Source organism: Anolis sagrei, chromosome 5 (genome assembly GCF_037176765.1).
Source record: "Anolis sagrei isolate rAnoSag1 chromosome 5, rAnoSag1.mat, whole genome shotgun sequence".
NCBI classification, from domain to species: Eukaryota; Metazoa; Chordata; class Lepidosauria; order Squamata; family Dactyloidae; genus Anolis; species Anolis sagrei.
The window spans coordinates 24,322,595-24,345,019 of record NC_090025.1 but is presented as its reverse complement, the minus strand read 5'-3'; the positions used below and the strand labels follow the sequence as shown (position 1 = coordinate 24,345,019).

The 22,425-nt window shown below is 38.5% G+C and overlaps 1 protein-coding gene across 5 annotated transcripts in view; it reads left to right on the top strand.

The window, feature by feature from the left end:
• Positions 1–22,425, top strand: part of UNC5C (unc-5 netrin receptor C) — a 370,394-nt gene that overhangs the window by 75,891 nt on the left and 272,078 nt on the right. The window lies entirely within an intron of this gene.

Here is a 22,425-nt window from a genome sequence, read left to right as displayed (position 1 = left end):
ACTACCTTTTCCATAAAACCAAGAATTGGCAGAATCATTGAATGGCTTTAATTTAGAAAAGATCTGCAATCAAATTTGAAGTGTTTACCAAAGTGTACAAGGTATATTGAGAAATAAGCCTCTCTCCTTCTTGAGACAGCAAGAATGGAATAGTTGAAATTTTTCAGCATTTTGTCTCTGTAAGCTAATAACTTTGGGCATATCTACATGGGCCACATGCTACACATTTGGCTGGCATCCACACAATATTCAGGGACATCCAGCCCCCAACAGGAGAAAACTGGTTATACTGATTTTACCCCACATTATCAGAAGTTGGGAAATTGAGAGTAGCCCCACACTTCAGAATTGATGTGAACAACTGGGTCAATGCCACAAGCTCATTTGGGGAAAAGTGGGATGGCATTTACTTTTTGTGTCATTTGTCACTGTGGTAGCAGTCACAAAACTCCAGAGAGTTCCTTGTTGTTGTTGGGTGTCTTTGCTGGTGCTTGTGAAAGGAAGGGGGAATTCCCATCAGCAAAGGTAGCTGGTACTAGCTAAATGATTCTTGGAGCTCCATGATGACAAATGACAAAAAAAGATAAGGCTGACCATCCATTGGGGCTAAACCAGAACAGATGCAGGCAGTGCATCCCTATAGATGGGCCCTTTGTCATCCTCTGATCACAAAATTAGCCACACTTGATGTTTTTTTATTAATTAGTAGTAATGTTAAAAGTTCTGTTGCTCCAAGGCAGGTTCAAAAACAGCTCGGGAGCCTTTGTTAACTGTACATTACAACCCCATATGAATGAGGGATACATTTCAAGATCCACTATGGATATCCGAAACTATGAATAACAGTGAGCACTATATTTTGACTATGAATAGTAGTAGTAGTAGTAGTAGTAGTAGTAATAATAATAATAAATTTATTACTCGCCTATCCCTGCAGCTAAAGGTGGGATACAACATAATTGAAACAAGAGATAAAACACTATTAAAAGACATACAACATAATACACAAAGTTAAAATACAAATTAAAATCTACTGATAAAATGCAGATTAAAATTCACGACTTAAAATTGACTAGGTAGGCCTGCCAGAAGAAATAAGTCTTCCATCTTGTCTTAAATTTCAACAGCTGATCTAGCTGTTGAATCTCCTCTTGCAGGTTGTTCCACAGTTTTGGGGCAGCTGATGAAAAGGTCCTCTGAGTGACGGTTGCCAGTCAGGTTTCGGCGGGCTAGAGTAGACGCCCCCCACAGGACATCAGTGTTCGGGGCAGATTGTACTTTAGCTAGAACCCTACCATAGAATCTGACTGAAGAACCTAGAGCAAACATGTCCGAAGTCTGGCCCAGGGCCCATTGCAGCCTCTGTTCAAATTTCTACCAGCTCTCTCTCTCTCCTAGCGTCCCTCCCTCCCTCCCTCCCTCCCTCCCTCCCTCCCTCCTATTCTTGACTTCCTTCCACTTTTTGTTTGTTTGTTCATTCCTTCTTGGGAATCGGACCCAGAAAAGGTGGGCTCCTCGAGAGGAGAGAAAGAGGCCTCTTCATCCCTTCTCCCCAACTAAGTGGTACCTTCTTCTTGGATGGCTCTGGCCTTGGGCATCCTGTCCCAGTGGCCCCTTGTTTCTCTCTCTCTTCCCCCCTCAACTTTTTCTTTCTTTCTTTGCAAAGGAAGTCTCCCAAATTGCCCTGCTTGCCCCAAGTGCTTGCTGCTGCTTCTGCTGCTGCTGCTTAATGGTTGAGAAAGGTGGGCCCTGAAGGCCCAGCTCCTCCCTGGCTTCCCTCCCTCCCTCCTTTCCTTCTCTGCCCTATCTACATCCCACATCACTGCTCCCCATTTTCCAAAAGGTTGCCCTTTGCTGCAGCTCCTCTCTTGAAAAGAAAAGGGAGGGTGAGCCAGACAGCAACTAGAACTCTCCTTTCTGGCAATCAAAGCCCTCCCTACAAGTGGCCATGCCCCCCTCTGCTGAAAAACCTCCTCAGGGGACTCCATCAAACGCTGAGGAAGCATATGCCATTGTCTGAAATGACTTGAAGGCACACAGCAACAATAATCCTGATTAACTTGACTCTAATCAGCCAAAAGCAGGCCTAATTCTTCCCATTGAAAGACTGGTACATTTATGCTGGTTAAAATTGTTATACTTTTTATATATTATTCTTTCACAGGGTTTTTTACACCACAAATAAGACACATGCAGCGTGCATCAGAATGTGTTCATGCTTTTTTTTTCAAACTATAGTCTGGTCTCCCAACAGGCTGAAGGGCCATGAACTAGCCTTCAGGTTAAAAAGTTTCAACACCCCTGACTTAGAGTGACCCACAAACACTTTATCCCTGTTCCAAAAAATATCCTCCCTTCCCACTGCAGTATATTGAATCCATGGATAAGGGAAGCATATATGGGAGAATGGGCTTTACTACTGTGTAGAATCAGAAATCACTGTATGGGATTTCTGTGTAGAATCAGAAATCACTGCATGGAGCAAAATTATAAGTACTTTCTAAATTAGCAATGATATATCTGTTTGTATTTCATATTTTGTAACTTGATGTCTACCTAGTTATGTGCTAGGTTTCTGTGTATTAAATGTGGTGGTGGTATATCTGTAGTGCACATGTTTATCAATGTGAGAGTTAAAATAGAATTCCCTAGTAGCCTTTTAAAAACAGTACATGCAGAAAGCAAATGTATGTGGTTCACCAGATTGCATTACCCATCTGTTATACAAGAAAGCTTAACGCTTTTTGGGTTTCTTTCAGTTATTTACTTTAATATTCTTCCTTTTGTAGAAAAAAAAAGATTATCTTCTAAACAGGATTCTCCATACTAGATATACTTTACCATTTAATCCTGTTGTTGATATCCAATTCTAATTCTATTCCTCTCTCCACCCTTAACGTAATACCACTTCTCCTGGCACCGTTACATAAACATACATAGGCTTTCACTTATTATGCATGGGATAACTATTTGAAGGCATTTTCTTTTGTTGGCTCATTTTTATTGAGATATACTCCATGTTGGAATGTCTGGCTGATCAGAACCATTATTTCTAGGAACTTCACCCGCCCTGATTCTTAGACAGTCTAGCATATTTAAGTGGCCATATATTATTTTCATTCAAGGAGGTGTAAGGTCAGATCAGTGCTAACCCTCTTCCTTAAGTAGATTTGTAGCAGGCCTAATAATTAGAATGTAAGTGGCCCCATGAAAAGAGATAGCCTTTACAATAGATGGCTTCAGTAGAACTGTGTGGAATGTGATCTGCTTCTATAACCCTTTCCCTACTCTGACGTGGAGAAAATACCCAACCCTAAACTTTGTCCTAAGCCCAAATCACACATCCAACCCCAGGGTTTTTGGGGGAAGAATGAGCAACCTTTTCCGCAATTCTGTCAATATTTAATAAACTCTGGGGAAGACGGCTCATTGGTGCATGACAATAGGAAAAGAGAGGCATGTGCCCATTTTGCACAGAAAGAAAAGCAGTAGGATTTGGGAGAAACCCAGTAAATTCAAAACTGAGAAATTTCCACATCACTAAGAAGAGCTAAAACAAGTGTGGCATAGTGATCTGTGTGTTGTATCAGGACTCTAGATACCAGAATTTAAATTCCTACTAGGCTATGAAACCTATTGGGTGACCTTGCACAAGTCACATTTTCTCAGTCTCAGAAGAAAGCAATGGCACAAACCTCCTATGAACAAATCTTGTGATGCAACTAATTGAAGGCACAGCAACAGAGGATGAACATAAACCCATCTTGCTTGATGAAGATCAGAAGAGAAATGATATGCCTTCATATTTATCAGGAGCCCTGCCTTTTCTGGCTTTGTGATAACATATTTAGTGGAGTATGTGTGAATCTACTGCTTCCTACTTGCACATCTAATTCTTATAAGAAAAGACTTGTAGTATGAATTCATCACGTGAGACTGATGGGCTTTTCTTCTTGAACCTACTGAACTGGTTTATGTGCTCATTTTTAAAAAGAGAGCCTGTAAACAGTAGACTACTCTGTGTGTGTTAATATAAAGGCACAATTCAATTGTGTTCAGGGATATGCATTCAGACTAATAAATAAGAAAAATAGTATTTGTATCATTAATACTGATTTTGTAATAAACTTCGAGACAATAGATCTTCTTATATATAAACATTATGGCTTCGGTAGACCTTTAGAAAAAAAATGGCTAGCAAACCCTAAAGTATGCAGGCTAGTTGCAGCTTTCTAATCATTGTAGAGTTGTAGAACCATAAAATTTAAAGAGGATACAACAGCCATCCAGTCCAGTCCCCTGCCATTCAAGCACTCCTGACAGATGGTCATACAGCCTCTACTTAAAAACCAGAGGATACTACAACACATGCCATGCTATCAAATTACACTGTGAAACAGCTCTTACCATCAGTGTGTTCTTCCTAATGTTTCAGTGGAATTTCTTTTTCTCTAATTTAAATCCATTGCTCCATGTCTTAGTCTTTGGTGCTACTGAAAACAAGTTCCCTCTTCAATTTGACATCCCTTCAAATATTTAAATATTCAGTTCTTGTGGGTTTTTTCGGGCTATATGGCCTTGTTCTAGAGGCATTTCTCCTGACGTTTCGCCTGCATCTATGGCAGGCTTCCTCAGAGGTCTGCTGGAGCTGGGGAAAAAAGGGGAAAAAACTTTGCTCCAGGCACTGTCAGCCCATTGTATGCTAATCAAGGTGGTCAGTTGAAAAGATTCACACCTAGCCCAACTTACAAAAGCCTTTTGTCCCACCCTGGTCAGTCCACAGATATATAAACCCCTTTTTTCCCCAGCTCCAGCAGACCTCTGAGGAAGCCTGCCATAGATGCAGGCGAAACGTCAGGAGAAATGCCTCTAGAACATGGCCATATAGCCCGAAAAAACCCACAAGAACTGAGTGATTCCGGCCATGAAAGCCTTCGACAATATTTAAATATTGCTATAATGTCACCTCTTAATCTTCTGTTCTCCAGGCTATACATACCCAGAAGCCTAGTCCCATCCTCATGGTTTGCAAACCCTTTAACATTTTGCTCACTCTTATCTGGGCACATCCCAGCTTCTCTGGTGCCCAGAAGTGGAGACAATATTCCAGATGAGTCTGATGAAAGCAAATTAGAGTAGGGGTGTTACTTTCCTTAATCTGGATGTTATATTCTTATTGATAAAGACTGGAATTGCATTGGCTGTTTCAGCTGTCAAATTACACTGTTTACAGCTGACCAGCTTGTGCCTATTAAGACTCCTAGATCCCTTTCACATGTACAGTTGTCAATTCAGGTGTCCCTCGTCATATTTCTGTGCATTTCATTTTTTTTCTGTTTAAGTGTAGCACCTTATATTTCTCCCTGTTGTAAATCATTGTTATTTTGGCCCAGCTCTCTAATTTGTAAAAGTCATTTTGAATCCCCTTCCTATCCTCTGGGGCATTATGTATCCCTCCTAATTTGGCATTATCTGCAAATTTGATAAGCTTGCCCTCTATTCCAGCAGTCAAGTCATTTATAAAAATTTAGTTTCAGTTTTTCTTTCTCCCTGTACATACTGGCTTTAATGTTCAAAAGCTCTCTGCAAGTGATTGATTCTAACCTCTGGCAAGAGCAAACTATTCATCCTTGGGGACAGCGAGGAAAAAATGGCAGAAAGAAAGACAGAGGGATAGAAAGAGAAAACAAGGGGTAGACATACCCTCTTTTGGCTTTGGAGCCATCTACTTTTGAGAAGCAGTCTTTACATATCCCTGCCAAATAATAATCTACCAAAGCAACTGGAGTGCTGCAACAATTTACTAGTCGCAGGTTAAAAGAAAGAAGCCAATTTGACTGGGACATTTCCCCATAGAAGTATTTGCTTGATTCTTCTCTTCCTTAACTCCTGATCTGGAAAATGCCTCTGGAGAAATCTACCATGTCTCTGTATTGACATGAGTAGATTCCTCTGTCACCTCCGAGATAACAGAATTGTATTTCCAATGTAAGGTATGTATATAAAAATACTACGTGTAGGTTCTTCTAAAGACTGCTCTCGCTTGTACACACTCTATAAAACATAAGAGGACTATATCAATTATATATCTGGTCATTTGGGAAAAGTGTTGTTCTGATGTTGTAAGATTGGAAATATTTGCCTTCAAACTCGTCATCTTGCCTTCTTTTTATCTTTAACTGTGTCCTTTTGCATGTGTATGTCTCTGTCTTATCATTGAGGCAAAGGCAAGAGAATAAAGCCTGTCCTTAATTTAACAAGTTAAGAATTAAATACTTGTGGGAGTACCTTTTTGAGTCTTCCTTCTAAACTGGAGGAGATCTTTAGCTATCCACTGATTGATCGACATATTCTTCCTTCGCTGCCTTCCCTTTTGCCTCTTCGCCTTGTGTTTCCTCTCCCCTCTCCACCATCTCTACTTCTCCAGCCCAGATCAATGTCAGTAGTTAAATGGATCAGTTATTTGAAAGCTGTCTGTTGACCTTTCTGCTGTGATTGATTGCACAGGAGTGAGGATTCCAGGCAAGGAGAAGAGTCTCGGCTGCCTGCTTTCTCTCACCACTCCCAATGGGCCGCTACAGTTTCCCACAGAGGAATAAGCTGCCTGAACAGATGCGGGGCTGGAGAGTGCTCTCAAGTAACCATAATGAAGCTGAGAGCTGCTTCTAGTCTTCCTCAGTGGCCTAGAGGAATTATTTATGAAGAAGAGTCAAGCACTGAGTGGTTTACTGGCCTTCGACATACTTCCTGGCCTGAGGTTGGGAATCAGAAAGGCACAGGAGCCCTGTGTGACAGATGCCCCAGGGTGTTGGCCAGCACACTCCCAAAATAGAAGATAAAGTGACAGCAGGCAGAATCAAAGGGCTGTTCTTTGTCATTGCTTCCCACCCTTTGCCACACACACACATACACAAGCAGAAATTATTTGCTTTTAATATCACATTATCTCTTTTCTCAAATAGTGACAACACTCAATAATCATAATCCACAGAACAAAGTACAGGTGGTCCCCAAGTTAAAAAACATCCAACTTACAAATGACTCATAGTTACAATAGGAAGTGAGAAAAATCTACCCCTCAGAAGGAAAATTCACTCCTGAAAGAGTTACCATGGGGGAAAGGTGTCTTAACTGAAGTTTTATCACCTATCCTTGTTTACAAATTCTCAAAATTCAATCACATGGACAGAAAGGGAGATAAAATCTGATCAGGGGCACAGACAGCAAAACAAACACCACAGGGGTATTCACTCTTTCCTATGCTATCCAAAGCTATGTATGTATGTATGTATGTATGTATGTATACGGCAGGAGTTAGACTTAAAAAATGTAGTTGTTCCCACTCACAGACAAATTCAACTTAAGAATAAACCTACAGAACCCATCTTGTCCATAACTTGAGGGATTGCCTGTATACATAATCTTCCTTCAAGAACTCTGTCCCTTGTTGCATTTCCTTTCTGAAAGCAATTTTGACAGGGCCTTCAATTTGATTTAAGTCTCTTGTAAGTTTTAAGTTTTCCATGGGGAATAGAGGTTTTGACCTTTTAGGACTCTGTTGTATCTATTTGTTAGCTTTCAAGCAGGTTGTGCATCATTATTTGGAGTCCCCTCTTTTTAAAGTTTCTTCGGTTGACTCAGTAATTCACCGCATGATCACAATTTCCAATCAGTTACTTAATAAAAATGTAACAACACTAAAGTATTCTAGGGCACGTTGTAGCAAGGTTCCTGTGCTGAATCCATATTTTCCAATACAGCAGTTCAAATCAAGTAATAATAGAAGTTTATGGAGCTGCAGCCGGATTTCAGATTATCAGAGAAAAATATACTTCAGGTATTTCTAGTTTCTATAGCTGATAGAACCACTGAGCAAATATACGTAAATGGACATATGATGGACAGAGACATAAAACTAAAAATAATAAATGATAAAGGTGGAAATTGTTAATGTACAAGATCAAATTGTGCCCCAACTGGAAACAACAGCATGAAAGTTGCCTATGTTTGTAAGAATGTTAGTGGTTCTCTTCGTGTGCATAAGGCAGTAGTCCTGAACATACCTACTACATTGAACTGGGCTTCATTGGACTCAGTAGAATTTACAGGCAAGTAAAGATGCACAGGAGTTGAGTACCATATATTAATAAATAGGCAGGATATTAAATTAATATGATTGTTTTGAAAGATTATTAAATGTACTTCAATTGAGTAAAACAATGGGTTCCAAAGAAGAGTGTTCATTTGACAGCCTCTGAACACAGTAGAGAGCAGGGGAACCCATGCTCTTAGCAATTCATGTTCAGCTAGCTTCCAATAATTCACAATATGAGAGGCTGTCTTTGAAGGCCAATTGGAAACTGCAGTTAGATTGGTATATTGTGAAATGGCATTGGACATTATGATGATGTTATTGCTACAGTGTCAACTACACTTGCTTCCATGTAATTGTAAGGCCTGATTTAAAATACTGGTCTTGATCATTAAGGGCCTTTGTGGTTTAGGACTATGTGTGTCATTAAGGTCTGAAGTATAAGTACTTCTGCTAGATGATTCTTTGAGGTAAGACAGGTAGATACTAGTTCCCACAAGCCTGGTCTCAGGTAAAAGATAAAGGTTTCCCCTTGACATTATGTCTAGTCGTGTCCAACTCTGGGGAGTGGTGGTCATCTCCATTTCTAAGTGGAAGAGCCAGCATTGTTGATAGACGCCTCCAAGATCATGTGGTTGGCATAACTGCATGACTCAGGAGGACACCTGAAATCACTGCACTGTTCATGATCCTAACATTCAGAGACAAATCTCTAGGCAAATATCACTAAAGAACAAGAAAGCTTTATGTATGTATGTGATGTGACTAGAAAGCTTGGACACTTATCTCCAACTATTTCCAGATAATGCCACAAGTCCCTTTGCTTTCAATTATGTAGTTGTATATATTCTGTACATATGTGATGTTAGTGCATCCAAGAGCTAGAGGGGAATGCAGAAAGAGCAGGTAGTTATAGGTACTTGGGCCTATTGTACTATATTATTTTGTGGTGGTTTTAAACACTTTTATATGTATTTTAAATGGTTTTACATCTACTTTTAATGTAAGCCATTATTGTTGTTGTTGTTTGATAGTGTGCATGTTAATTTGACATGGATATTAATCCCACCTATTTCTGAAAATATTAATTATTGCAGCCTGATTCTGTTTAAACTATATTCTGAAGTCATGCAAGGGGAAATTTGGCATATTATTACTAAGTGCAACTATAACAATATATATTAACCTTTCACCAAACTTTTCTTTTATAGCCCTTGCAAGGAAATGAAAGCCTCCTAGTTTTTGAGTCTGTCTTTGTTACAGGTCAGACACCCCTTTAACCATTATTTGATGACATAATTACACTTATCTGCCAGAATGCTATGATACTGTAACAAAATATAAATCTCAGCATTTCATAGGATGGAACTATCACAGCTAAAGTAGCATCAAACTGTTATAATTCTGCAATGTGGGTGGGAGATTGAACAAGCTCACCGAGAACATGTCTACATTATGGAATTATTGCAGCTTGATATCATTTTATGTGCCATGGCTCACTGCTATGGAATCTTAGGAGTTGTAATTTTATTAAGTCTGCCAAATAGTCCTGGTGCCTCACTAAACTATGACTCCCATGCTTCCATGACATTGACCCATGTCATCTAAACTGGCGTTAAGCTGCATTAATTCTACAGTGTAGATGCACCCCCTCTGACTTTCCATAGCTGAGTGGGAATTTGCATCCTTGTCCCCCAAAGTCCTAGTTGAACTCTCAAACCAGTTACTACACTAGCTCTATAAATTTGACATCTCAGTTGAAAACAGCTGGAAGACAGTAAAATGTAAAGTTTATCTAAAGTATCTTCCGTTTTAGCAGATGCAGTTCAGCAAAGACCACATGAATGTTATTTTCTTCTAAATTATTAACTGGATTTCTTTGAACAATGCCATTTTAAGAGAGCTTAAATGTTTTATTTAGTAGTTGAAGGTAAGAAGGACTATTAATGTTATCTGATATTTGATTTGTTTATTTTTCTCGGAGTTTCTCTTTTAGTTGGTCATGTATTGTGTTACAGCCTTTTTTTAAAAAACCCTGAGATTCTCTTGGCTTTACATTTGAATAGAGCCATAAACATTTTTAAAACTCTTGTTTGTATCTTTAATGAAAAGTACAAAGCTATGATAGATTATTTTATATTTTTAATAAGATTAAAAATAAAGCATTTTAAAAAAATGTTCATGGCTGAATCTTTCTTCAGACCTCTGAGAATTAATCCCCCTCCAGCTCCCTTTTATGATCATGTTTCTAGTTCATGGTTTTGAAGAAACTCTGGAGCGATTGGGGAAAAGGATTTTCTTTAAAAAATGTTGTTGTTTGTGTTGTCAAGAACAACAGAATATTCCATACAGCCCCTATTGCTCTGTCTCCATTATGGGAGAGAAAATGATACAAAATCTAAATTGAAACAACTTCTGATTTCACTTAAATGTCGCCATTCGGCTGAGAAAGGCGGTATAGAAGTAAAGCAAATAAATAAATTAAATGTGTGAAAATTGATTACGTATAATCTGACTGGATTGACTTTGAAGGAGCTGGGGGTGGCCATGGCTGACAGGGAACGCTAATGTGGGCCGGCCCATGAGGTCATGAAGAGTTGGAAATGACTGAATGAATAAACAACAAAATCTTTTTTTACCGTTGACCTATGTAGGATAGAAAAAAATATACTTAGAGACCATTGTTTCTTCCATTTTTAAAACTCACTTGTACGTAATATAAATGCAGATATTTTTGGTTTTTTTTTAAACTACACTACAAAATTATTTTTATTGCTTAATATGGTACAAAATGGCAGCATGAGGAATTGCTAAAGCAGCACCATCTATTCAAATCCCATTGCTTCAGTGGCACTTTCTACTAAATGAAGAAGGGTTTAATAGGCAGCATTCCACATAGATTAGTAATAGAACTGACCTAAAACAAAAGTGTAAATCAGCAGAATGAACCGTAGAATCATTCCATTGAGAAAGTATTGGGAAAGAACACAGACATTTCAAGTTTTAATGGACTGTTAGTACACTTTAGAAACGTACAGAGCTGATTATTACTTCAGATGGTTTAAGAGTAAACAAAGAAATGCTGTCTAATCAGCTAATCTCACTAATTAGAATCTTCCCAGCTCCTTCTATTTAGCCAGATCTAAATTTTCTCCTTTGCAAATGACAGGAGTTTCTGTTGGTGTTGAGCTCACACTGGCTCCTCTCTCTCTCTCTCTCTCTCTCTCTCTCTCTCTATATATATATATATAGAGAGAGAGAGAGAGAGAGAGAGAGAGAGAGAGAGAGTACTACAGGCTATAATTCTGGGATACAAGGTAACCGTGAACATTCTGTTCTTTTCTTTTGATGGAAGCCAAAAGCATTCTAAGGGAATTAAGATGGCAGTTTTGGAACATATACCTACTTCATCCACCATTATTTTTCAGAATGCCAGGCATTCCTCCATTATTTGTCCCAGTGTCTGCTTTTTACATAAACTCATGACTCAGGATCAGAATTCATAATAACCTTAACCTAAAATAACAAAATGAATTTCAACAAAGAAGAAATGTAAGATACTACACTTAGGCAGAAAAAAACAAGATGCACAATTACAGGATGAGTGATGCCCAGCTCAGCAACAGTGCATGTGAAAAAGATCTTGGAGACTTAGTAGACAACAAGTTGAACATGAGCGAACAATGTGATGCAGCAACTAAAAAAGCCAATAGCATCTTGGGTGACATCAAAAGCAGTATAGCATATAGATCATGGAAAGTCATGCTGCCTCTCTATTCTGCTTTGATCAGGCCTCACCAATTCTGGGCACCACAGTTCAAGAGAGATATTGACAAGCTGGGATGTGTCCAGAGGAGGGCAACTAAAATGATCAAATGTCTGGAGACCATGCCCTATTAGGAGCAGTTTCAAGAATTAAGCATGTTTAGCTTGCAGAAGAGAAGGTTGAGAGGAGACATGATCACCATGTATAAATATTTGAAAAGATGGACATCTGCTAGGTGTAATTTGATTGTGTTTTTCCTGCATGGTAGGGGTTTTGGCTTAGATGGCCCATGCAATTTATTCCAACTCTATGATTCTATTATCTTCCTGAGGAGCCCATACTTCCAGATGACACTTGTCAAAGTTACTTTCAAAAACTGAAGATCAACTTTGGTCTCTGACTTCAAAAGAGTCTTTCAAAGACTTCCCCACGAGACTACATCTGAACTTTTTAGCTGAATCTTTAGCTGAACTTTTTAGCTGAGGTAGTGTAAGGAGAATCATGGTAAGACTATGCTAGAAAGGATTTTCTTTCATCTGTGGTATGAACCTAGGGCCATTCAGTGCAACTGAAAAAAAGAAAATTGAGAAGAAAAAATTCATTGTTGACCTATGAAGCTGACTTCCTTAAAATGTGATAGCCACCAACATAGATGGCTTGAAAAGGAAATAATCTTTTCATGGGGGGGGGGGGGGTAAATCTATTGATGTCTGCTAGCTATAATATCTGTATACTACCTAAAGAAATGAACCAAAATAGCTCTTGAATAACACTTGGTAAAACAGCAACAAGAGGGGGCTATTACCCTTGTGAACTTCTCATAACCTTCTGATTGGAAGTTGTGAGAAATAGCATGTTAACAAGTGCAAGATACTCCACTTAGGCAGAAAAAAATGAAATGCAAAGATACAGAATGGGGAGGGGGGGGTGCCTGGCTTGACAGCAGTATGTGTGAAAAAGAACTTGGAGTCTTCATCAACACGTTAGACATGAGCCAACAATGCGAAGCAGCAGCTTTAAAAGCCAATAGGATTTTGGCCTCCATAAATAGGAGTATAGTGTCCAGATCTAGGGAAGTCAAACTACCTCTCTATTTTGCCTTGGTCAGACCTCACCTGGAATACTGCATCCAATTCTGGGCACTGCAATTGAAGGGAGATGTTGACAAGCTGGAATGAGTCCAGTGGAGGGTGATTGAGCAGAGATCTTCTTATGTTCTTATGTAGTCATGTCTCGGTTCGTATCATTTGCTATTTTCATTCTCTTTGTTTATGGGTCAAGACAGCTCATAACCTAGGGGTGTGAACTTTGCAGGCATTCAGACTCCCCATATGCAATAAAACATGAAATATTCCTCACAAATGAGATACAAAACCATACTACCCAGATACCTGTTTTCTTCTGTAACTACTCTCAAAATGGTGATAGGAAAAGATCAACATGGTGACACAAAGTGAAGATGAGTCTTTCTCGCTTTGTATGAGAGCAACTACAAAAGAAAACAGATATCCTTGATGGATGGGTAGCCTGGAATCATCCAGCTGTGCAGTCCTGATGTAGAGGACTGCACTGTTATCATGCCTGCCTAAGATAGCCAACTTAGGACTCTTCCAAACTCTTGAGATTTTAGGATCAGAACCTGAGATGTAGGGACAAATCCTTAGCAAGTGAGCCCTGGTGATGTTTCGATACTTATTTTACAAGGGGAAATCCTTGGTGAGCTTGTCATCCCAGATGAGAATACATAGCTTCAGAAGCTTCAAGGATAGCAAACAGACCAAATGTTTCTTAGATAAAAATGATGTATATTTTAGGATTACAAAAAAGCAAAAAGGAAGAAAACCCATATGCATGTGGGTACCAGACAACTTGTATAGGAGAGACAAATTGTGTTTTTTATAATTTACCTTATGTCTACCAGCTAGCATCCTCATTGTATGACCCATCTAGCCAATGAGAAGTGTACATTTCTCTCTTTCTGACTAGTCTGGCTAGGAGAGCATGTTTGATCACATCATTACCTGCTCTTTAAATATAGGCATTTTGGGCAAAACAAAACAAAAAAACCAGCTATCAGTCATGCTGGAATGTGTCCAGAGGAGAGCGACTAAAATGATAAAAGGTCTGGAGAACAAGCCCTATGAGGAGCGGCTTAAGGAGCTGGGCATGTTTAGCCTGAAGAAGAGAAGGCTGAGAGGGGATATGATAGCCATGTATAAATATGTGAGAGGAAGCCACAGGGAGGAGGGAGCAAGCTTGTTTTCTGCTTCCCTGGAGACTAGGACGCGGAACAATGGCTTCAAACTACAAGAGAGGAGATTCCATCTGAACATGAGGAAGAACTTCCTGACTGTGAGAGCCGTTCAGCAGTAGAACTCTCTGCCCCGGAGTGTGGTGGGGGCTCCTTCTTTGGAAGCTTTTAAACAGAGGCTGGATGGCCATCTGTCAGGGGTGATTTGAATGCAATATTCCTGCTTCTTGGCAGGGGGTTGGACTGGATGGCCCATGAGGTCTCTTCCAACTCTTTGATTCTATGATTCTATGATTCTATGCACTGGCCACTCTTTGGGACATCCAGTCATGACACAGGGAGGAGGAGGGCAGAAGCTTGAGCATTTGTTGCATTGCTCAGCAATTTCTGCACAGTGGTGTTTTGAAAAAAAAAACAACTAAAAGTTATTTCTGTCTCACAAGGTCGAGCATCATACATTACTTCTCTCCTGCAGTTGTACATAATATGTAATTCACATTTTTATTAAAAAAAACCCAAGAGTAATAAATGAAAAATTATATGCACACAATTTCCAAGGCAGTGCTTTTTCCTTCAGAAACAGTGACAAGTGTCCAGGCCTTGACACTCAGAGGCAAAGCTACAGATCTCTCTTCCAATGTAACGGGATGCATTTTATAGACAAATGCTGACAAAGGACTTTGTTTAACTAAACAGTTGCAGAAGCTCTTTTACTTCATTGCATCCCTCAAATGTGTTTAGCAAGTAGCAGGGCCATAATTCTTCATTCATTGTTTCCTCAAATGAAGCAACAGGCAATTGCAGTAATTTTCTTTTTGCTGTGTGAAAGTCTTCCAGAAACCGTATTTTTAGCTATTAGACTGTTGATAATAACATAATCCTGGTAGCAGTCCATTTTTGGTCTGCCTGGATGCTGATGTTGGACTTTCATGCACTTCCAACATGTAGTTATCCTATTGATCAAATCATCTATTTTAATGCTTTCATTAAACTAATAAGGTACACTAACTAACATGGGGAGAAGTTACTACGTAGACTAGATGGGAGGAGACCCCAGGAGGAAGAGATGCCAGGATATCAAGACAACAGAAAGACTGAGAGATCATTTTTAAACAAGATTTCACTGTGCTTGAAAGTTATCTTATTAATTACATAGCTATGAAGAGAGATTTGTTATGCTTAGTCTGTCTCACATTGATATCTCCTAGAAGTGACACACATTATTAGCTCTTCATAGACTAAAATTATTCTGTCCCAAAATCTCTTATATCTGATAGAGAATGCTCCTCTTAAACTTATCAGAGTAAATTGTCAGTGCTGGTAAACAATATCTCAAAGCTATTTTTATAGACTTTTTTCCCAAATAAAATCCCTGTGAAAAGCATATTGGAATTAATAGAAAAAGCAAAAAAAAAAAAATCATTGTCTCATCCTTCTCCAAAGTTTCCTGTGTTTATTTGTGAGAAACAAATCAATGATTCACATTGCTACATTAAATTATGATTAGATTGTCATGGATCAGTGACTGGTGAGTTCAAGACACTGGAACACCTCCATGCCATGAGTTTCATAAGCAAGGTTGAGGAATGAATACATCTGGGGCCCTGCATGGAAAAGAGCCTGATAAATGAACTGGCTTAGACTGGAGGATCTGAAGTCTGGATGGAGAAACTTTCAAGAGTTGAGGAGGTTTCTTCATTCATAACTTTGCTGTATAGTAGTAACCTGGTCACCTCAATCTATGGCTGATACCAAATGAGAAACCCCCCCCCCCCCCCCCCAGGCACACAGAAGACTGGGCGATTTGGAAAGCACTGAACAGACTGTGCTCTGGCACAATGAGATGCAGAGCCAACCTTAAGAAATGGGGCCACAAATTGGAGTCCATGACATGCGAGTGTGGAGAAGAGCAAACCACAGACTACTTACTAGTACTTACCATCTATTACAATGCAGTCTGAGCCCTGCCACATGCACAATGGAGGACCTTCTTATAGAAACACCAGAAGTACTCCATGTGACCAGCTACTGGTCAAAGGACATTTAATATAATGCCAAGTTTTTTAAACTGTACCCTTGGTTCCCACCAAATATAATAAATTAATAGTAGTAACCTGGCATTAGAGAAAGTTTTCCTTGTGAGTGACTTTAACTGCTACCAAGCTTCTGCAAGCATCACATCAATAGGGATTCGTAAAAATTGAACCAATGGCCAAATTATCTCCCCCCACCCTTCCTACAGAATAACTAGACTTTGCTTCTGATAATTAGCTGTTTAGTCTACAAATACAGCTTCAATTGTCTGTTATTCCAATCTCTCTCTGTGTGTGTGTGTGTGTATACCTACATACATACACACAGAGAGAGCTTGGACATTTTTTAAAACGTTAGGTGGTTACTCATGATTTTATTGTCCCCAGGCTGGCATTAAATAACGTTATGCATTGCTCTATGAGGAACTCTTTTTAAAATTTGTTCCCTTTATAAAACGTACATACAACTAAAATATGGCACAAAGTGCCCCCAAATACCCTGAAATCATTTTAGAAGTATGAAATAAATGTTACTTTTTGCACTTTATAGAAACCACGATTGCCAGTCTATATTATTTTGCAAAAGGAATACTGTTTTATCCTTGTCATCTCAATAAATAATGTGTTACAGTTCTGAATAAAAGCACTCTGAGGTACAATGCTAACTAGACCAACATATTCCAGAATGAATTTTTGCAATGTTTCTGAACTGGCTGATGGGCAAAAAAAAAAAAATCATAATCAAATCAGTCTCATAATTCAGTTAAGGAGTGTTAAATCCATTGTAATTATTAAGAAAAATTGCATTTTATAGACAGAATGTTTTTGTGAGATTTATTTATTTATTTATTTATTTATTTGGTGCATTTATTAACCGCCGCTCTCAGCCCTGGGGCGACTCGTGCCAAAAGATCACCAAACACTGGACTCCTGTTACACTGTTGAAGAAAGTAAGGAAGTCATTTGTTATATGGTGATGTTTTAGTTATTCTATTATAAATTATAAATGTTAAATAAGGATAAAATATAATCCTACCTGAAGCAATATGACATTGCTATATATTAAACATGGCTAAGAAAAATATATGTTAAATAGTTTTTCGATAAGAGGGAGTAGTCAACAGGACCAGTTTGGGTGAGTGTACTCTTACTCTTCCTGATCATAAAAAATGTTTTCTTTAAATTTTCATATCAGAACAACAAAATGATTCCAGTTAAGCAACCCTGAGATTGCAAGACCTGAATAGAGTTACTGATGACAGAGTGATTCAAAGGTTTCTCATTCGTAGTGTTGTCATCAGTCAAAGTCATTTAACAATTTGGTGGAGAACATTAGAGGCCAGTATTAGTACATATCTTCCTGGCCTTTGCATGAATGCAGAAATCCATGGATAATAGCAAACTGTATTGAAATAAAGGAACGCATGTCTAAGACTACTATAGATTTGTGCTGGAGGACCTAGAGAAATGCCCAGAAAAACCATATTTTGTCAGAAGTGGACAATTGAATTGTACGGCTTCAGAGGACACAATGTAATTGGAACTGTTTCCTATTACTTTAAATAAAGCATCCCATTATCGTGTTACTCTTAAAAATAAAAGGTTTTTATTATAGGAAATATCAAACAAATTAACTCAAACATTACTTTATATTTCATGCCAAAGTTTCCATGATCTAAAATTGTGTTAGTTTTATTTGCATTCTAGACAATTACATGGTATAGTAATGTTCCATAAGAAGAAAAATACAATTAAAAAAGAAAGGATTTTAGACACAGAGACACACAATCTCCTTGCATTGAGTGCCAGTAGAATATATTTGTATCAGGCATAGCTGGTACTTAATATCATATGGGTTGACTACCTTCATCAACATGCTGGAAACTCCATGACTAAGGAGTGTTGTGCATCTCCATGGGGAAGAAGTAAATGATGAATAATTATTTTTGTCGTTCTTTACAGTGTGGAAATATGAAAGGAAATTAAAACATTGTGCTTAGATATTCATCTGCTCATCACTGTGCTGTCCTTTCTTTGACAAAAAGGGAAACTGGGGCAAACTAGAGAGAATTAACATTTTAATTGAACCTCCTTCAAACTGCCTGGGAATCATCACTATTCCAGAACATTTTAAAATAAATGCAGGTCACACACTCTTGGATACTTGATAAAGTTTCCCAGTGAATGTTGAGTACATAATTTATGTTATATCATCCTGAAATGTGCCTCCTGCTGTGAGTTATTTCTTTGCAAATGCCAAATCAAATGTTTAAAAGAAAGCTGCAGATGAAATGTAAATGAAGGTAGAATACAATATAGATATCACTTAGACGGGAGGATGTTTACGAGTACCAGCGCTGACCTGCAGGTCTAAATGACATTGATTTGCAAACTTTAAGGTAGAGTTAATGGATTCATGACTTGCTAAAGCCAAGAGGTTTCTGGAAATGGTGTAAGTTGCAGCAGAGATTCTTAAAATATAAGCAAGTCCAATTATACTCCTGATCATATACTCATTTATTTTTCTTTCCTGGAGCTAATTAATAACAACACCCTGTACTTTGTTTCTACTGCCAGAATTATAATTAGAAGTCTATCAATTATTCTTCACTTTTGATTTTCAAGTCAGAATAGTGATTTCTCCTCTGCCTCAAAGCCACTTTCTGTGAATATGCAAGTCAGAATAGCAACATCCTTCCTCCTCTCTTAAAATACGTACTTTTTGTGAGTATTCCTCTTTTGTATTCTATCTGATTATATTGTTTTCTCTGTGTATTTGCTGTTTTGGTGCAATCTTTTTTCTCTAATTACTGCTCCTTTGTCTTTCCTTTACCAGTCACAGGAGTTGTGTTCATTCGTTCAGTCGCTTTTGACTCTTCGTGACCTCATGGACCAGCCCACGCCAGAGCTCCCTGTCAGCCGTCACCACCCCCAGCTCCTTCAAGGTCAAGCCAGTCACTTCAAGGATAATATCCATCCATCTTACCCTTGGTCGGCCTCTCTTCCTTTTTCCTTCCATTTTCCCTAGGATAATAGTCTTCTCTAAGCTTTCTTGTCTTCCCATTATGTGGTCAAAATACTTAATCTTTGCCACTAATATCCTTCCCTCTAATGAGCAGTTGGGCTTTATTTCCTGGAGTATGGACTGGTTGGATCTTCTGGCAGTCCAAGGCACTCTCAGAACTTTCCTCCAAAACCACAGTTCAAAAGCATCTATCTTCCTTTGCCAAGCCTTCCCTATGGTCCAGCTCTCACATCCATAGGTTACTATGGGGAATATCATTGCTTTTACTATGCAGATCTTCATTGCCAGTGTGATGTCTCTTCTCTTCCCTATTTTATCGAGATTGGTCATTGCTGTCCTCCCAAGAAGTAAGCGTCTTCTGATCTCCTGGCTGCAGTCTACAGTAATCTTTGCACCTAGAAATACAAAATCTGTCACAGCCTCAACATTGTTTCCCTCTATTTACCAGTTATCAATCATTCTGGTTGCCATGATCTTGGGTTTTTTTATGTTTAACTACAACCCAGCTTTTGCACTTTCTTCTTTCACCTTGATTAGAAGGCTCTTCAGCTCCTCCTCACTTTCAGTCATCAAAGTTGTATCATCTGCATATCTAAGATCGTTAATGTCACAGGAGTAATTACATCCCAAAACAGTTGATAATTGGCACAGACCAATTGCTGTTGTGTTCCTTCAAATTGTTTCCAGCTTATGGTGACTCTAAGGCAGCGGTTCTCAACTTGCGGGTCCCCAGCCTTCAGCTCATAGAAATCATAACAGCTGGTAAATTGTCTGGGGTTTCTCAAAGTTGTCGCCCAAAACACCTGGGGACCCACAGATTGAAAACCACTGCTCTAAGGGGAATTGATCATTGGAATTTTCCCTGCAATATTTATTCACAGGGAGTATACCATTGCCTTTTTCTGATGCTGGAAGTGTATGACTTGCCCAAGATTTGCATGGCCGAGCAGGATTCAAATCCTGGTCTCCAGAATAATAACCCAATGGTGCAAAACAAAACACCTTTATTTCACCCTAATAATATTGCAAAGGGGAAAGTTCCTAATTTTGTCAGAGGTATGACTCAACTAATGAGGGAATTACACAGTGAAAATCATGTGACAATTAATGAAATCTATCCAAATGGGACAATATGAGTAAATTCTCAGTTACTTTGTAGATAATTCAGTGACACTATTGGGCATGAGGCAGCTCTTTCAGGAGAGATGACACAGTTGTCAAAGTGTTCCCATTTTAGCTAATTCTCATTGTTGTATTGACAACTGAATGTTGTATAACTGTTCTAGCATGGAGTTCTATCACAAAACTCAAAGTACGTAAACAATACTGCTCTTACTTGGTTTTGCTTGTTGGTTTAAGGAGACTTGTATTCCTCTGAGCAGAATGCATACTGAATCCAGTGCAACCACAAACAGTATTACCAACTTCAATGCATATCCATTTAATGTTACAAACTTTTACCTTAATTCTATACTATTATGCTAATAATATGCTACAGGCATACTACTCTAATTGCTGTATGCATTGCTTATCAGATTCGTCAGGTCAGCATTTGGCTCAATCTGTTAAATGCGGAAGTGTCTTACAAAAATCACTGCTCATTTTTTGCTCACTGCTAAGTAAGACATGCCAAAACGGCAAACATCCTGAAGCCATGAAATATGGCTCAAAGGTCACTGCGTAGAAGGCAGATAATACAGTGGAGAAGACAACTCTAATCTCTTGGTACTGTGATGAATATGTTGACAAGCATTGAACTTTTAATAATTAATCGCATAAAAAACAAAGCTATGTTAATAATTTAAGACCTACTAATGTAGGGTGCTATGGTTATTTGAATATAGCGCTTTCTGCTGAGCTTTGTGTGTGATAATTTTATGCCAGAGAACTCTGAGCACCATTTCTGAGTGATAGGGTTTGCTCATTCTACCATTAGCTGAGAACAGACCACCTCTAATAGCTATAACAGCTTGAAGATCAGGGTAATGATTTTTTTTAAATGCAAGAGTAATCAGAATCCTAATGATTGTCACATGATTAGCTATTTTAGAAGTCAACTGCACAGGCTGTTCTGTTTAGGTTAATTTTCTGGGAAAACTTTATTAAAATGTTTTGCAATTTTATTATTTTGAATTAGCAATATGCATGTAATATTTTATTTGTGATTAAAACTTCTGGGCACTGCTTGGCTTCTCTTTTACTAGCTTATCCATTTTGTAGTAAATGAATGGATGCAGTCACTTCTGTTTCTGTCAAAATGCCAAGTATGTTTCCTGATACTTACATTAGGAAATTCCTTGAATACTGGAACTACCAAAGCACCCATTTTGTGGTCCAACCCATTTGGCAAGTTAAGCAAGATTGCTATTTTTGCAATGGCACACTGCTGCTCTTAGATAAACAAAGACTGACGTCTCTTAAAGAGTCCCATTCTGTGCCTTGTGTTGAAGTTGGAGCCAGCAACTGGAGGGAGAAAAATCCTCTTGTGTTGCATGCTTGGTTACAGAAATTGAATGATTTTGTGTAATTGTTTCCAGTGCTGCTGAAATACCCCATTTTATGCTGTGCCTGATTTATTTTTAAAAACAGCTGACATTCTCAAACTGTGTTCAGACAAACAGAAAGAGATAGGATGCAGATTAAGCATTCTATAAGATTCATTTTTCTTTTCGTTATGGTACTAACTAAAGTAGAAAAAGAAAGCTAAACATAATGAGTTCAAAGCAAATGAAGTATGACTTCAAGGTATTCTTCAAGATAGGTTTCAGATTTCAAAATCTGTATATTTTGGTTGTGTTAAAGATTTGTACAAAGAGCATCATATTAACGATTTGTACAATGCCCAACTATCCAGTTTTCAGGTTCTGTGCTATTGATTCAGTTGCCTTGAAAAAGATGGTATTAATTTCCACTTCTAATTCCAGTACTTCCTTCCGGTGTCTTGCATGTTTCTTAAGCTATGTACTGAAAATTTCTGAGATGCAGAAGAATTCTGCAGAGATGCGGTTATACTCCCTACTATAGCTGGTACAAATCCAGGATGGCAAGAAGAAGAGTACACATGTAGTTAGATGAACAGAAGCAGGTAGACCATCCATACTCAGTCCTCAAAAACTGAAATATGTTGATTATATTTGGCAAATGGAACATTAGACATGGCCATCTGCTTTGGATCAGCTACACAATCCAAATTCTAGTGGGAATGAGCAATTAAAATGTCTTGCAAATTGGCCAAAAGATACAATTAAGAATTCAGTT